The sequence below is a fragment of the Betta splendens genome, chromosome 14 (assembly GCF_900634795.4).
Source record: "Betta splendens chromosome 14, fBetSpl5.4, whole genome shotgun sequence".
In the NCBI taxonomy this organism is placed as follows: Eukaryota; Metazoa; Chordata; class Actinopteri; order Anabantiformes; family Osphronemidae; genus Betta; species Betta splendens.
In genome coordinates this window covers 2940201-2956096 of record NC_040894.2, presented here as the reverse complement: position 1 = coordinate 2956096, position 15896 = coordinate 2940201, and positions in this window count along the sequence as shown.

Below are 15896 nucleotides of genomic sequence, written 5' to 3'. Positions count from 1 at the left end.
ATGGTTATAGGCCATTGCTATTGATTGGGTTGTGGATTTATTTGAATAGTCTGCGCTGCATGATCTAATCTAGCCTGTACAGTAATGTGACGAGGATTAAAGTTAACGGCTTGGTCTTTAGAGGAAACAACTGCAAAACTAAACAAAGTAGAGACAAGTGTAAATCATGTTTTTTATTTTCAGGTCTGTGAAGCTGTGAGCGTTTAAAGGTGGTCATTATAAACGCATTTTACAACACGCACCCTAAAATGTGAATCCACAGCCATTTCTTCGTGTTCGCAGGCTCTATGACGGAGTGAAGAGCGGAGCTGTGGTAATTAGATGAAGCAAAGAACCAATTAAGATGATTATACGTCATATTCTCTATATATGCTCTCGTTTTCTATGCAGTCGCTGCTCAGGGGACTTGAAGAGTCTCGGGATCTGCTTTTCTGAAGCAGCCAGACCTCCTCTCATTGTGTGATATGCTACAGTAAATCTGCACACATACGGTCCGCGTTCCTTCTGCCTTATCGCCCACACGGCCCCCGGAGTTTATCCCCGCGTGATGAGCTCCTGCTTTACAGGCTCAAGACCAAACGAGGCCATTATGATCTTATATTCAGTGCGCCGTTCTGATCAATACTGCGTTTGCATGGACACGGTCCAGGGAGCGCTGCGAGGCCGGTCCTCTAATCTAGAGACCTGGAGATGATGCATTACCCTCTGCTTCGTTCTGGTTGTCAGGAGGGCGGCCTCGTGTCACCCAGTACTGATTGCGGTGTTTGTCGGAAGCTGAGCCGTTCTTTTCATGAGAGAAATAACAGATGCCAATTAGAGGCTTCAAAGACTAATATGCACCAATAGGACCTGCGATTGTTTTCATGGTCTTTTCTTGATCTTTAATAATGTCCAGGAGACTGATGAGGGCTGGTCAAAGCCTCCATGACTGAGAGATTAGGCTTTTAGCATTTCATCCATAAATCAGCATTTAATTGGGAGACTGTGTCTGACTTTGCAGTTTGGTCTTAATTGGATCTGGTTGTTTTAGGGTTTAACCTCATTTGCATTTTGTGCAATGGTGTTAAACATATTTCAGTTGCCTCCGATGCACTGTTGTATCTCTACTAATAAGTTCAAATATTGTTTCATGTTGCGCTTCTCAAACTTTTCCAAGTGATTGCGTCTCGCTCAGCTTTACCTTTCATTTCACGCGGCTGCTGTCAGAGCGCCATTGAAATTGACTGAAGCTTTGGAAAGTCTCACAATGTATTCAAAGTGCATCTCAAATGAATCCGTCGCTCGGGGACCCAGTGGTCAAACCTTTCTGAGGACATATCGAGCAGAGTATTGATTTTTAACACTTCACTTCATCTTCATCAAATGGCATCGAGGCCTGAATGTTTCAAAACAGACAGCTTTGTCCATAGCCGAGCCTTTCTCTCCATCTACGTGTTCCTTCTTGTCCTCCCTGTGCTCTCTTGCCCCCCCTCCTTCATCACACCCTCTCATTGTCTGGATCATATAACCAATAACCAGAGAACCATCATCAACAGTTGGACGCTGGCCATTCACTACATCTGATGCACAAGCTGCTCCGTGTCCTCGGTGCTGTAACACAGAGATCAACAAGCCGAATGAAAGCAACATGCTGGTGCTGCAAAACCAGCCTTTATTGGTTATGTACAGTTTCCTATAAGCTTTGGAAAACAAACTTTAAATTGCGCTGAAAGTCTTCCCAAGCCTGAATTGATTAGGGAACAAACAAAGGAACAAAACAAAACAATGGAACCACTTTTCAAGCCCAAGGAGCCGCGAGCGGCGTACCTGTGTGAGCCACCGTTTGTTTAGTTGCTCTGCAGAGTCCCAACATTACAGCGGCCCTGCGTTATTTTTATCTTTGGCAAACAAGGACGTACAGTGTGGGAAATGAGAGACACCAGCGGCTCCCTTTGTGGCTTCATCTGCAGCCGCGCGCCAACAGCTCGCTGGCGCTAGCTGTGCTTAGAGCTGCTGGATGAGTCTCAGAGGAGCGTCCCACCAGTGGTTCCCTCCTGGCCTCGGCGCCTGTTCCTCTCTGTCTCATACAGTAGGTTAACATAAATGAGATGAATTATGGAGACGTGCATGGCGTGAAAACTTGTTTTGTCCTGTGTCATTCGACAGAAGGCACAAATATAAAGATCCTCCTAATGGCGGGATCTAAGGGCTGCACAGATTCCTCTTTAATGACTCATTTATCTTCATGATCCATTCGTCCCTTTTTTATGTCACTAATTTATGTTTTTTAGTTTTACCTTCTATGCTTTATTAGGTCAGGCTGCCCGTATTTCACCTCCTGTTCCAGCTCCAAAAAAAGGTCCCGTTTGAGGCGTACGACGTGCTCCTGTCGAACAATAAGATCCAATCAGTTAACAGATCCTTCATCAACCAAGAGCTGATGAAGATGATGGTGATGATGTACATCTTCAGTCAGAAACCTCCTACACTGTTTGACCAAAACAGCTGTTTGTTATCTGAAAGCCTCTGTGCTGATGCATTTATTTTTAGCCCTGTATACAACGGCCTCTGACATGTTTTCAAGGGCCCAGCGGTCATAACATTGACTCATCACATCAGCTAATACATAAAACCTGAACTGAGGGAAGAAAAGCACCAAATTCAACTTCTAACTTCAGTAAATCACCTCCTAATAATAAAGAATTTATCACAGCCCGGCTGCCTGTCGGTGTGTGGTGTCACCGTGGTGACTTCTTGTGAGTCTACTACACCGAGGGGCATTATCAACAGCAGAATAAGTGTACGCCCTGGTCCGTGGCATCTTAATGTGGTATGCTTCACTGGCCCATTCATGCCACGCTCCGAGGCAGCTTTGCCTGCAAGGCCACAATCATGTCCCTCAGCGCTGGAGGACACAACGTGACTTCTATTTTGCAATCTGTGCTTAAGAAGCGTGAAACATCTCATCATCCTAAAATGGCTGGCAGTGGCTCAGATGCTGCTGCGAAAGCTTGAAAATATGTTTTTGGTCTGTGTCGTTTTTTTTTTTTACGGACAACAAATGGCCGAGAGCAGCAAATCCTAACTGTTCCCTCTTTGGGGCAGTTAGAACCCCTCTTCAGCACCTCTTTGATCTAATGATGAGTGAATGGTTGCTGTTCCCATACAATCCCAAACTGCGCTTCGATGGAATCGCTTTATAATATTTTGCACTCCCTCTCTCGCAACATCAAGCAGAGTAGATGGGATGATCGCGGGGCATGTAGCGCATCAAATGCATTTCTGAGCCGCTTTCCACTCTGAGTGTCTGGGCCACATTCTCAGTGACAGGCCTGCAGATATTGGTCCATTGTATAATGTGCAGTGCTTCTCCAAAACGCTTCACGGCGTCAACAGTAGCGACGGAGGACAAAGATCACAGCGAGGATCGTCTACAACATCTAAAAAAGATGAATCCAACAAACTTATTATAGAATCAGAAATAAGACAACATGCATTTGGACATTCAACCATCTATGCTCTGTATCTACTGAGGACTCCACTGTCAGGCACAAACCGTGGGAGAGGGATGAGGTTGTTGTTGGTGACAGAGACGCATTGTCGGGGCTCGTGGGGTGTTAAAACACAGCCCAAGTTTCGGAGGGAGTCAGGATGAAAAATTGCCTGGAGCCGCTGTCAGGCTCTTTTCCAGGTGCTCTCCAGGTGTTCTCTGACCCAGGAGGAGGATGGGGGAGGGGGGAGGATGAAGTGGATGGGAAATGTTGTGTTGATGGACGTGGATGAAGAGAGTGAGCCAGTCCCTGAAGTACCAGAACCACAACCTAACCTCAAAAAATAAATGTTTTGAAATTAAGGGGAAAGAACTCATGATTTCAGTATCATGACAAGTTAAATTTCCCATTTTTGTTTCTTATATAACTACTTTTACTTTAAATCTACTCACCAGTCTCCAGTTGAGTGATTCAGTCAGTCCTCCGTTGAAGGCCGTGCCGTCTGCACTGATTCTGTCCCTTGTCTTAATCTAGAATCCACGGTGGGAATGTTTTGAGACAGCAGGGGAGGAAAGAAACAGAGAGACGGAGGAGGAGAGTAATAGATGGGACAGATGGAGTGAGGAGAGGACAGAGTATTTACTCCCCCTTGTCTTTGGGATTCGTGCTGCTATAGTTCGGTGTCTTCTGCACTTTCAACTCTGCCTCCTTATTATTATTAAAGCGGGCAGATTAATCTTTCATGCACAGGAAATTAAAGAACACAGTGCTGGACTACATGGGTGAAGGCAGAGGCGAGAGAGGACTCAGGGGAAAGAAGGGCGAGGGAGAGTGAAAGGTAACGGGAGAACAGACGGAGAGAGAACCGAGAGATAATTGAGAACGACTACAAAAGGGAAGGACCGGCAACAAAGACTGCGTTAAAAAGAGGCAGCGACATGGAGAAAGACAAAGGGGGAAGAAGGAGGAGGTGATCTGTAGATGAAGGGGCAGCAGCGTGGTTCACACAGCCCAGCAAACAATGGGAGACCTAAACTGGTGTCTGCTGCTTGTTTCACATGGCCACAATCGATACAGTAGCTCCAGTGTGAGCTGTGTCGCACACAGCGAGGCTCAGGGGGGGTTCGAAAAAGCAACGTGGGACAGCACCTGGATGAGTCTGTGGCCCAAAATAAAGTCAGAGAAATAAACCATATATAACAATGCAGTGGTGTGTAACATATGATTTATTGTTGACTTTAATCATCCAATAATTTTCTCCTTGAAGAAAGACAATAAGGACTCATGCTGCTCGACAGATCAAGATGGATGTCATGATCTGACTGTATGAACATCTATAGAAGAGAGGAGCAATAAATACCCGGCGACAGTAATGGATGGGAAGGAGAGGAAGAAAGTTCAGAGACTGAAGTGGTGTGAAGGACGCACGGAGGAAAAAGGGGGACTTGAAAAGAGATTTAAAGCAGAGGGGCCGGACGCTCGCGGCCACTTCCCCGGGGGATTGGAAAAGGACATAAATCCTGTGTATTAAGTCCTCAGATGAAACCCGCTAGGAACTTCTGTTTCTCCCAGCTATAAGCCAATAATCAATACTGGCCTGTGTATTTTTGTTCATGGTGATATATGATCACAGCGGCGCCCTACACAACACATCTACTGCACAGGGAGCTGTGGAGAGAATGAAGCTGCCAAAGCCTCCAAACCATACATCATAAATCCCATAAAGCAACAGCGTCCCTGCGCATTACTCCTCCTGGGGGGTGGGGGGGGGGCATAAAACGGTTCCAGCTCCTGACCTGCAGAGCAACGGGCCCAGTTCACATGTTTTATGGGCCGTCGCTTGATAATAAACCATGAAACGCTTCGTCCTTTATTACCTGCCGCGTTTACGTGAGGAGCATTTACGCGCAGAGAGCAGCTGAGTCACTGCAGTCGGGTTCGGGGCTTGCTAGTCCGTTCACGTGCAGACACCCCCCCCCCCCCCCCCCCCCCAGCTGCCGGTACCCGGTCCACCCCTGCGTCTCCAGCCCGCGATGAATGAAGCGCTCCACAGCCTCTCACTGAGGACAAAGCATGGACTCGGAGCGCGGCCATTACCGGGCGCGTGGCTCATGAAGCCACATCGCGCTCGTGGCTCTGTCTGTGAGAACTCATAGATCTTGTTCTGCGCTCCAGTAGATGTTGGGGCTCAGGCTGGAGTTTATAGCCTGAGGGACCACCAGCAAAATAGTTGTTAAAGCGCATCATCTGTCTACAGACATGAGGCGCTTTTCGCTGTGGTTGGACTCCTTTATTTCCTTTTTTGCAGTCTCGGCGTTTAACAGCGCCGCGTGTTCCTTAATATGCAATAGAACAAATAATTAGCATTCAATTCAGCTGATGAAAAGCACGGAACCGCGGAGTCGGTCTCGCCTGTGGCGCTGACTCCGAGTCAGTTGGTCTAAGTGCAGTTTAGCGTGAGCTGGTGAGTCCGTGCGGCGGCTGAGGCTCACGCTGAGACCACGCGGCTCCAGACTGCGTTTGAAGTCAGAGGAGGCGACGCAGAACCTTCCGCTCGGCTGAACATTCGCTAATTAACGAGAGCCTCTGGGAGATGAGGTTTTACAGTGGATCCCCAGCAGCTCTATGTCGGCCTCCCTGTGCTGCCTCTCACTATTATCAGTGCACACGAGTGCTTGTTGACAGACAGCTGCCTTATCAGCGCTAGCGCTAAGTAGCTGCCGACGCGGGGCTAAATGAAAGGGTTGTCGCTCGCATCGCCATCGTTCATCAACAACGAACACTTTCTAGATTAACCGAGTTTCGGTTCCCTGCTGCCATGAACCCTGGAGCACTTCCACCCAGGGAATATCACCTCCAACCTTTGGCTCTGCTGCCAAACACTCAATCAATCTTATTGACTCAGTGAAAGTTGTTGAAAGTCAGTCCATTTGGAATTAAAGGGGGTTATTTTTGAAATATAGCTACTTTAATTGTCTGTGACAGAAGTTTTGAGACGTAACTTGTTGTTACAATCAGTCCAACCTGTGACGAATGAGCCTGAGTCATTTAAAATGAGCCTGAATCTTTCATTGTCTCCTCTTATTGTATGTATTCAGTGTTCATGATCCTCCGTTAGCAGTAATTACAGCATGTTCTAAGATGAGTCTGTAAAAGCTACTCACGTCTGGATGCAGACAGTTTGTCCCGACACCATCTCTGTTAAACAACAGGACAAGTGTTGGCTTTACATCAGACGTGTGGATCCTCATCCTTTAATGCAGCTCTGTTACGAGTGACCTCTGGCTCCTGGTCTCCTCCATCACCGCGTTGACGCCTCAGAGCTCAGAGACGTCAGAGGACTCGCTTTAAGTGTGAACCTTTGCTACGATGAAGTCCAAATGGAACTAATGCACTATGGCAACTGCTGTAACTGAGTGCCTTGCTGCTAAATGATTAGACGCCTTTTGTGAATGATGACATCATCAATTTGTGTAACTGTGTCAGATTGACATTCATTAGTTTCAGGTCTAGTGTTGCAGAATGATGGGTTCTAACTACTCTCCTCAAACTAAATTAAAAGTCCATGTAATTATGATTAATGTGCTCCAAATGTTGTACTTTTCGAACTGATTGTCGTCTGAGAACGGATCTGAATCAGAACCATGTGTTTGCAGACCTAATCAATCGGAGGAGAACCAGAGTATCACAAAGCGAGTGTGGTCAAACCGCCCACCTGTGTGTGACATTTGGCTGAATCAGAATTGATTTGGGGAAGTTGTGGATTTGTGAGATGTGGTAAACAGATGAAAATCAGAGGAGCATCAGCCGAACTGACATTTGGTGGACTTGCTGTTTAACGCTGTGAAGGTCTGTTTGTTTACGCGTCTCTGTCTCTGTTTTCTGGTTTCTGCCGCTAGTCGAGAGCTCGTCCGTTTGTGGTTCATGCGAATGACGTCTCGGAATCCAAACCACACAGGATGTGCTGTGGGATGAGAGGTGAGCGATATGTCCTGAAGTCAAAGTCTTCCCTGGAGCACACGCCGGCTGCAGACGCATCGCTGCCGTAAATATAGAACGTACGTAGAACATTGAAACAGACTCACTAAGACACGAATGCAGGTTTGTCCACAGATCTCACTAAATGTTCCTGATCTGTTGATATGATGCTTCTTCATGTTCCCAGTTCCTATTGATCTGTTGTTGCTCAGGATTCCCCGTCTCCTCCCTCTTCCTCGTCCTTCCTCTCTCTCCGTCGACCTCACTTTCACTAACGACGCCTCGGCTTCCTCCGAAAAAGGGGCCGCACCCGTAATGGCCTGAGCCATAACGAGCTAATTTAAAGCGGTGTAACGGAGGGCAGTTGTGACAGGCAGCCATTTAAGAGCAGTGTGCAGAGGCTCCTGCTCCGTGGGCCCCTGTCACGCAGCCAAGCAGCCGTCCAGCCTTCGCCTTCCTCCCCTCTGTTCTCCAAACCGCTCCTTCCTCCGCTTCCCACCAGCTTCCTCCAGATGTTTAATGGCTGATTTGGCCTTTTCTTCTGTTCAAATCTTTTCTTTTGTCAGTCACGGGCAGCTGTGGCTCGGGCTCCTCCACTGTGCAGTCTGAATCCACATCTCCTAATTGTTGGAGCTCACACTCGTACAGTCGAACGAAAAGAAAAGAAAAAAAAAGCTAATTCTCCCATCACGTCAACGAGGAGTAATGGTGCTTTCATGGCAGGATTAATCTAAATGGCCCTGTTGTCCGTTGGCTGGCTGAGAAGTCTCTCATCCATTCCCCTGAAATTAGTCCCTTCTGCCACAGAAAGCCTCTCGCTGATCTCCGGTGCTGCCGGCTCGGCCCCCGCCCCACTCAGAACCCATCAGAACCAGCTGGCTTTGACTTGGTGTCACTTTATAGTTGCATTATTGGTTTAATGAAGATGGCATAATGTGGTGGGATGCTGAATTTACAGCTGATGCATTATAAGAGTGAAGAGCTCATGACTTTGTTGTGTCTCATATGTGATTGTTGTCCATAAATGAATTGAATCTTAACGACTTCCTGTCTGAGCTCCTCACACTGGACTGTTTCATGCGTCTCCTGTCGTTATCTCGCCTCCCTCCTGGAGCTGCTCTGCCCTCTCTGCTGCATCTGCTTGGGCCATTGCCTACATCTTCAACCCTGCTCCTCCAGCCTCGCTCTTGCTCCGTCTGGGTCGCCCGTCATTTTTATTACTCCAGCGAATGCAGTATGATTACTGACCTTCCTGCACCTCTGCGTGAGCCTGCGCTAATAGAGAGCCGGGTCGCCGGCCTGGAGCAGGTGGCCGGACCTGCCTCGGTGTAACAGCAGGGGGCACTCTTCAGCCTTCGCCTGCCTTTCCTGCTGACGATGCCAGCTTGTGTGAGAATTAGCTGGGAGAACAACAGTGCTGCAGCTTTCTAGCAGTCATTCAGCGCGCGCGCGCGCGCGCGCGTGTGTGTGTGTGTGTGTGTGTGTGTGTGTGTGTGTGTGTGTGTGCTCATGCATGGCAAGTCCGTGTCCTTTGCTGTGAATTAAAAAAAGGGCAAAAGCTTGGTGGGGGAAAGGAGAAAAGGAGAAGATGCTGTTGGTGCCTCATTAATATGTATGTCCTGCTGTGGGGGTGTGTACATATGCGTGTGCATGTGTGTGTGCACGCTGTGTGTGCGTGAGCACATGTGTCTGGCTCAGCGGTGACATTTGAGGTCACATTAGACAGTGCGGCCGCATCAGGTGAGTAATGTGGAAAGCAGCTATAGGAGGATGTTAATGTGTGTGAGTGAGCGACGCTGGGTCTGTTTAAAGCAGCTAATTGTGTGGGTGACACTGACTGAATATGAATATGAAGTGATACAGCAGCAAACGGTTTGTTGTTTTTGTGTTGGACACATTATTAAAATAGTAAAAAAATGCATTTAAATTAAACTTAGGGAAAATGTTTCAGACTGAATTAAATTAAATATTGAAAGGGATTTTCATTTTAACCACGTTTTCGCTTTTTGCAGCAACTTGAAGAACTGATGAGCGTCGTAATGTGAACTCCGGTGGTTTCAGGTGATTGACAGACGGGACGAAACCCTCAGTTTGCCACATCACTCCCGGTGCAGCGTTTTGAGGGAGATCCCTCGACCGTCGGTATCAGTCTGACGGCCCTCACGTTGGGCGATAACTTCTCATGCATCTTGATGCTGGAAGGAAACCACACGCTGTAATGAAGGAGGCCTGATGTGTTCACTGAGGAGAAACGGCTCCTCGTCATCGTCCGTTCAAAGCCTTTTATTCATAAAGTAGTTCCAGTTGTAGTGACATTGTGTTGTTTATGTTAAATGACTTGTTAAAGCCTTTTTCCTTCTTGCAGTAGGAGCTGGTGTCTCGCATTCTATCCCCCTTATTTTTCTTTAAGTGACATATTCCTGATGATGAGAAATAATAAAAGGAAAACAATTCACCTGCGACGTCCAAAATGTCACAGTGTGATTCCTTAACTTGACATTAAAAACCTGCCTGCGCTCGGGGACGTTGTTTTTCTGCACGAGACAAAGGAGACGAGCTAAAACGTGTTCATGAATCTTAAGGGCCTCTTTTCTCTGTTGCTTTTGCTCCTCGCTTTTTTTTGTGTGTTTTTGCGTAAGTGCAGACATTTGAATTATGTTATGTGCATAGTCGTGCGTGTTTTGTTGTCCCACACATCTGGCTGCAGAACGTTCTCCCATCTGAGGCAGGAGCTTAGCGTGAAACCGGTCATCGCACGGTCAGATCCGTCTCACACTCGCTTTTTGCATAATGTCTTTCCCTTTAAACCCCAGACTGAGATTTTCTTCCAGATTAAAGTCTGCACGTTGAAGCAGCGTCTGGTTGAAACGTTTCCATACAGAAACGGCTGAGAATGAAAGTGATGCTGCTTCACTTAGAGGATGCTGCTGTAGGTTCCTTCTTCATAATGTTCAGCTGTGGCCACAGATTCTATCTACAGTCTGTTACTGTAGCTAAGACGCCTCTTACCTTTTTACTGTCACTTTTCCAGGTATGAACAGTCTGGATCATATAAACCTCGGGAGCCTCCTCACTTTGAACCCGCACCTTTCCAGATCGGCGTGAACAACGCGCGGCGCAGAATTCATTGGTCATAGTTTGTCTGTGTTGACTGTGCAGAGCGTTAATATTCCCATCAGCTCGACAGGGAGGCCTGCACCTCCACGCTGGGAAGGCCGTGGACCTCGTAATTGGAACAAGCACCGGGGCCTTTAGAAGACACACACTGACGATGTGTCCTTTAGCAACACTCCTCGGCTCAGGGTTGCCTTAAATAATGCAGGAAATGAGCTGCTTCTAAAGTTAGAAAGTGAGAAGCTGCCGTGTTGTGGTTCTCACCCACCCAGAAACCTTTACAGACCCCACGGTAGCTGTCAGCCTGCTGCCAGTGGACAGTGGGCTTAAATGCCAGGCGCCGCTGTGTCACGCTTGTGCAGGTGTGTGTGTGTGTGTGTGTGCGTCAGCCCCCGTGCACAGGTAAGCAGGCAAATGCATTGACAGTGTTGGAGCCAGGGAGCTCTTTGATCTCACATAGAGTCGCCTGCTGTCTCGCTCCCATCCAGTCGCGTGCACACGCCACTGGGAGGCGAGAGCTGCAAATTTCTCCTTGATCACTCCTCGCTTTTATCTTCTTTTATTTCCTCCTCTTCGTCCTCCTCCATTTCAGCGACACTGCCCAAGGAAACAATTCCTTCGCTATTTGTCTTGACGCCGACTTTGTGAAAGAAGAAGGAGAGGAGACAGTGACTCGAGCAGCAAAAAAGCCATTATTGCTCCTCTGGTAATTGCAGAACGATTGAAAATAAACAGGGGAATTTGCTGCCAATTAACAGTATATTCGCGTGGCGCTCTTATCACCCGAATTGAATTTTCATGCAGAACGATGCAGCATGTGTCGGAACTGGGGGCATAATTGCAAAGCACATCCGAGTGAGGTATGCAAATGCTGCTCATTTCCCCGCAAATTTGAAGTGACTTAGCCTTTACCATAGTCATACAAAGCCGTAATAACTTAAACATAAGGTAGCGCCGCTCTAATTGCAGCGCTGGATTCAACTCTCCGGCGCTCAGGTGAGAGACGGGAGCGCGGACGCCCCTGAAGGCAGAGAAAAAGCAGGAGACCGACACCAACCGCCCGCTCCCTTGCTTAAAGCACATTCACATCGCCTCACAGATTAGACATCGCTGTCGTATTTAATGTAGATTAATTGAACTTATTGTACTATCACTTTTTTATTAAGCTAAAAGCTGCAAGATCAGTTGGAGCATTGGCGACAAGCAGCATTAATCGTAGAACAAAATGTCCATCTGGCTTGATTAGTTACTGGGAACAAAAAAACGCAGGCTTCTCTTTTTCTATTAGTGCCCACTGCTCCCATTTACTACAAAACTGTCCCCTGGTCCAGATAAAATGCTCATGTCCACAGAGATCCTTTAACGGTGTCATTAAGTGCTACAGTTCCCTCCGCCTCTAAATAGGTGCTAGCCGACTGCTGCTGGCTGCTGTGTGGCAACGGCGCGGACTCCAGAATAATTGGGAGCCATTACAGTGCCCTCACCAGTTGCGTAATAAAGCTCTGTTCAACAAAACACCCCAAAGACATCCTCATATGGATAACTTTATACCTCTGCACTCGCATAAACAAGTCCCTTTAAATAAGTAATGGGGCCCCAATTAGCTGCAGAACGTCACACTCCGTGCAGAGGAGGCTGGGTTCTAGGCTCTGACACACGGAGAGCGAGGCAGCTGTCGTGACAGTGACTGAGCACAACCTTTACCCAGATTGTTTTTCACACAAAGATTTTATACTGAGCTGCAGGGCTTAAATCCAGGCCACCCTCAAAACTTCAAAGTTCTCCCTATCAGACGCACACTGTGAATGATAATTAGACGTTCGACCCTATGAGCGCGAGGAGAAAAAAAAATCATGAAATCATCCATTCTGCACTTTTGAATTTGAAACACTTGGCCGGCTTCATTTGCTCTGTTAGTAATAAAAGTACTGCTCATCCACTGTACATCAACTACTTCCTGAAACACTTTCTTCAACAAGCGCTTCAATCACATTTGAGTGGAACATGGACAAATGCCAAACTGGGAGAAGTGAAGCCAGGATGTGTTTTCTCATGTGAACACAATCAAATTTATTATCCAGTTCATTCTGTAGAGCCAAGTTGCAGCAAAAGCCTTTTAGTGGAACATTTTACAGAGCACAATATAAAATAGATGTATGTACAAACAAAGCACCAGGCAACAGTGAAGAGGAAGGAAATAACCAGAAGCCACTTTGAACATTAACTTCAGCCACCTACAGTAATCATCTGCCCAGGCCTCTGCTAACACACACCTCTCAAGTACTTCACAATAATGCTGAATTAGCATTTTCTGCACGCTAGTTGTGTATGTCGCTCAGTCTCTCCTGCTTTAAAACCACTGCAACGGAACACAGAACATTAAATAAACACCTCCGTCATGCGAGCGGAGGCCTCGGCTTCCACTCTCAGTGGCACTACCTTCAAACACAGCTCATTAATTAGGGGCTGAAAGGAGAATGCCACAGAGGCCCACGGGGGCGTGTTCCCTGTCAGCTTCAACATCACAGTGCTGCTCGATGCATATGAGGTGTCGTCCACGCAGTGCATGGGAACAGGGCTTGTCTCGGATCTGAGAAGAGAGAGGAAAGCTACAGGTCTGGACATGCGGTGACATTGAGTGGGCGGTGGGCGAGAAAGGAATGGACTGGAGGACAGCAAACGTGTGATCAGCTCCCAGTTCCCAAACGTCCACTAGAAATCTTTGTACCAGAAGTGATGTGACGGCTGTTGAATGTTTGATTTGATTAGTCATTGATTTATTACAGCTCTGGTTGTGCTCAGGCAACGGCAATGGTTAAAAAAAGCCAAACTGGGAACCGGTAGTGACAAGAGTCAAGGGCTTCAAGCTACAAGAACTCAGAGTAATTACATTCTAAAAAGAGCGTGTCGTCCAGAAGCCACAGGTTTGGTTCTTTTAAATGTCTACTGATGAAAAGTTAAACTTCCACTCAACATCCAGACAACCTTGAAAAAACTGTTCTACATTAAAGCGGGTGGTTCTTCTGAATCTGACATGTTTGTTAGAGTTTCGTTATGTCTTTAATGGCTTTGTTACCTGAAATTCTTCCAGCAGGTTGGATGGTCATCAGTATTGTTAGAAAAAAACAACATCCCGACAATACTGACTTGACAAATGGCTTCAGTTAGCGAACTGCAGATGTGTTTTTAGAGGTTAAACGCTACAGTTCAGCAGGTTGCTGCAGGGTGCACTGGAGGAATAAGCCGTTTGTACAGTATTTCTTGCTCATGAAGACACAAAGCATCACCAGGGAACAGCTGGAATCAGGTCCTCTGACCACAAGAGCACATTGGTTTGGACGGAATTTACCCTTCCAACCCCTCCAACTACACCCCTCCAGAGCACAAAGGGATTCCTCTGTACTTGGAACACGGGTGAAGGCGCAGCGTTACAGTATTTTAGCGCTGTGCTGGTAACATCTGCAGGAGCGCTGAGTAACATTAGCCTGAGTGCTTCATAAAAGAGATGAGGATCCTGGGAATGAGTCCGTTGCTGTAGGAAATGTTGATTCCAGAGGAGCGTCGTTCACAGAGTCTGCCACAGTTTTCACACAGGTGCGAACGCCTTGTCAGGCCGACAATACAACCAAGCTATCGCTTTGGTTGCTCTCAGCTCAGAACAAGACAAGAAGTCATTATAATCGGCCACATTGTGCAGTAATATTCGCAGCTGAAAGCTTTATGTCTATTGTGCTTCTGCCTGTTCAGCATAATAAACCCTTCACAGCATTTGCTATAAAACCGCCCGGTGTGTTTCTGATTGAATTCGACCTTGGTGGTACAGCCAGCACTGTAGCATAGCTTCTGTAGCTTAGCCTGTTTACCTTCAGCCCAAGAGTGATGCCTGGGAGGAAGGAAACCATGGAGGTGAGTGTTTTTTTCTGCCATAATCTCCCTCACCACAGGCTGTAATTGGAATTATAGAGGTCTCTACACAGTAAATGATCTGATGCTCAGTCAGGTGACTGCACGAGGGAAAGGGGAAATGAAATATCTGCTCACCTTCACTCAGGCGTATGGCTGTAACAGTGAAGCTCAAAACCCACAAGCGGTGATTTACGCCAACACGGATTGAAGATCGAGGCAGATTTATTCAGGTTTTATTGGACATAAATAAAAGCCGACATGTTTAAACTTGGTGGCTTCTCGTGTGACCCAGCGGCTGCAGCTTTGTGGTGGAAGGCGCGCGTCTTGTAGGTGGAGGTTGCAGGTTTGTCGCGCGTGGAGGGTGGAGCGTGTTTCAGCGCGTGGAGCGTGTTGACGCCAGCATTCGTTCAGATCCATCGGCGCCATCGGACGTCAGCCAGGAGCCGTCGATTCGTCGCTCCTGTTTCTTCCTGGTCACAGGCGACAATCGTTATCATATTGTTTCATTTCAGCCCACTTGCAGTTGTTGTTTGGTTTACACAAAAATAACTTGATGTCTGTTCTGAGAGTGCAGAACATGAAGGTGTTTTCATGAGTCCTGATTCTGGAAGCTCCTTGGTTTGTGTTTCCACCTCATTGGCTTCATCCGACCTACCTGAATGGAGAATTTCAGATAAACATGTCCCAAATATATATTTGTTTTGGCTCGCTGAGGGAAAGAAGAAAGTGAAACATCAAACCCATTATTACGTGCGGCAGAACTGAAGATGCATCTCAGAGTTGATCCGCTGCTCTCACAGCCAGCATGCCTCCATTTTCAGCAGAAACCTGGGAAACAGTGTGTGGGCAGAAAGGAAGGGCTCATCAACACTTACATAAAGCCAAAGCCGGAACAAGAACACTACCTGTATCTGATGTTATGCTGTGTAATCGACAACGGATTGTTCAATAGAAATATGAGTTTACAGTTCAAAACATTGATATTTACAGCTTTAGATGACGATGGTGTTGTGTGCTTTCATATTCCTATACAGGAGCAGTTTAAAGTATATGAGCAGACAAAGTGAGAGAGGAAACCTGATGAAACTTCTACTTTTTATCGTTATCTGCTGCAGTGATAAAAAACACCAGGGGTTCAGAGCAGGTAAGTGCGATCGGACCTGACCGCTGATCGCCACAAGGAAGCCAACAGACTGACATTAAGATTAGGAAATAAATAAAGCAAAATGCTGCAACTACGATATGTGACTCCAGATGTGGCAAGGAAGCTTTTGACTTGAAGGCGCCTGCACCGTGTCATCAATAGAGGGCTGACAGTAAAAATGCGCAATTTAGCACTAAGGGAAATTGAAAATTAGATTCATGACAACACGAGGACATGATCTCGTTTATCAGAAATAAAATCAAATGCTGTATTTTCATCTCAGA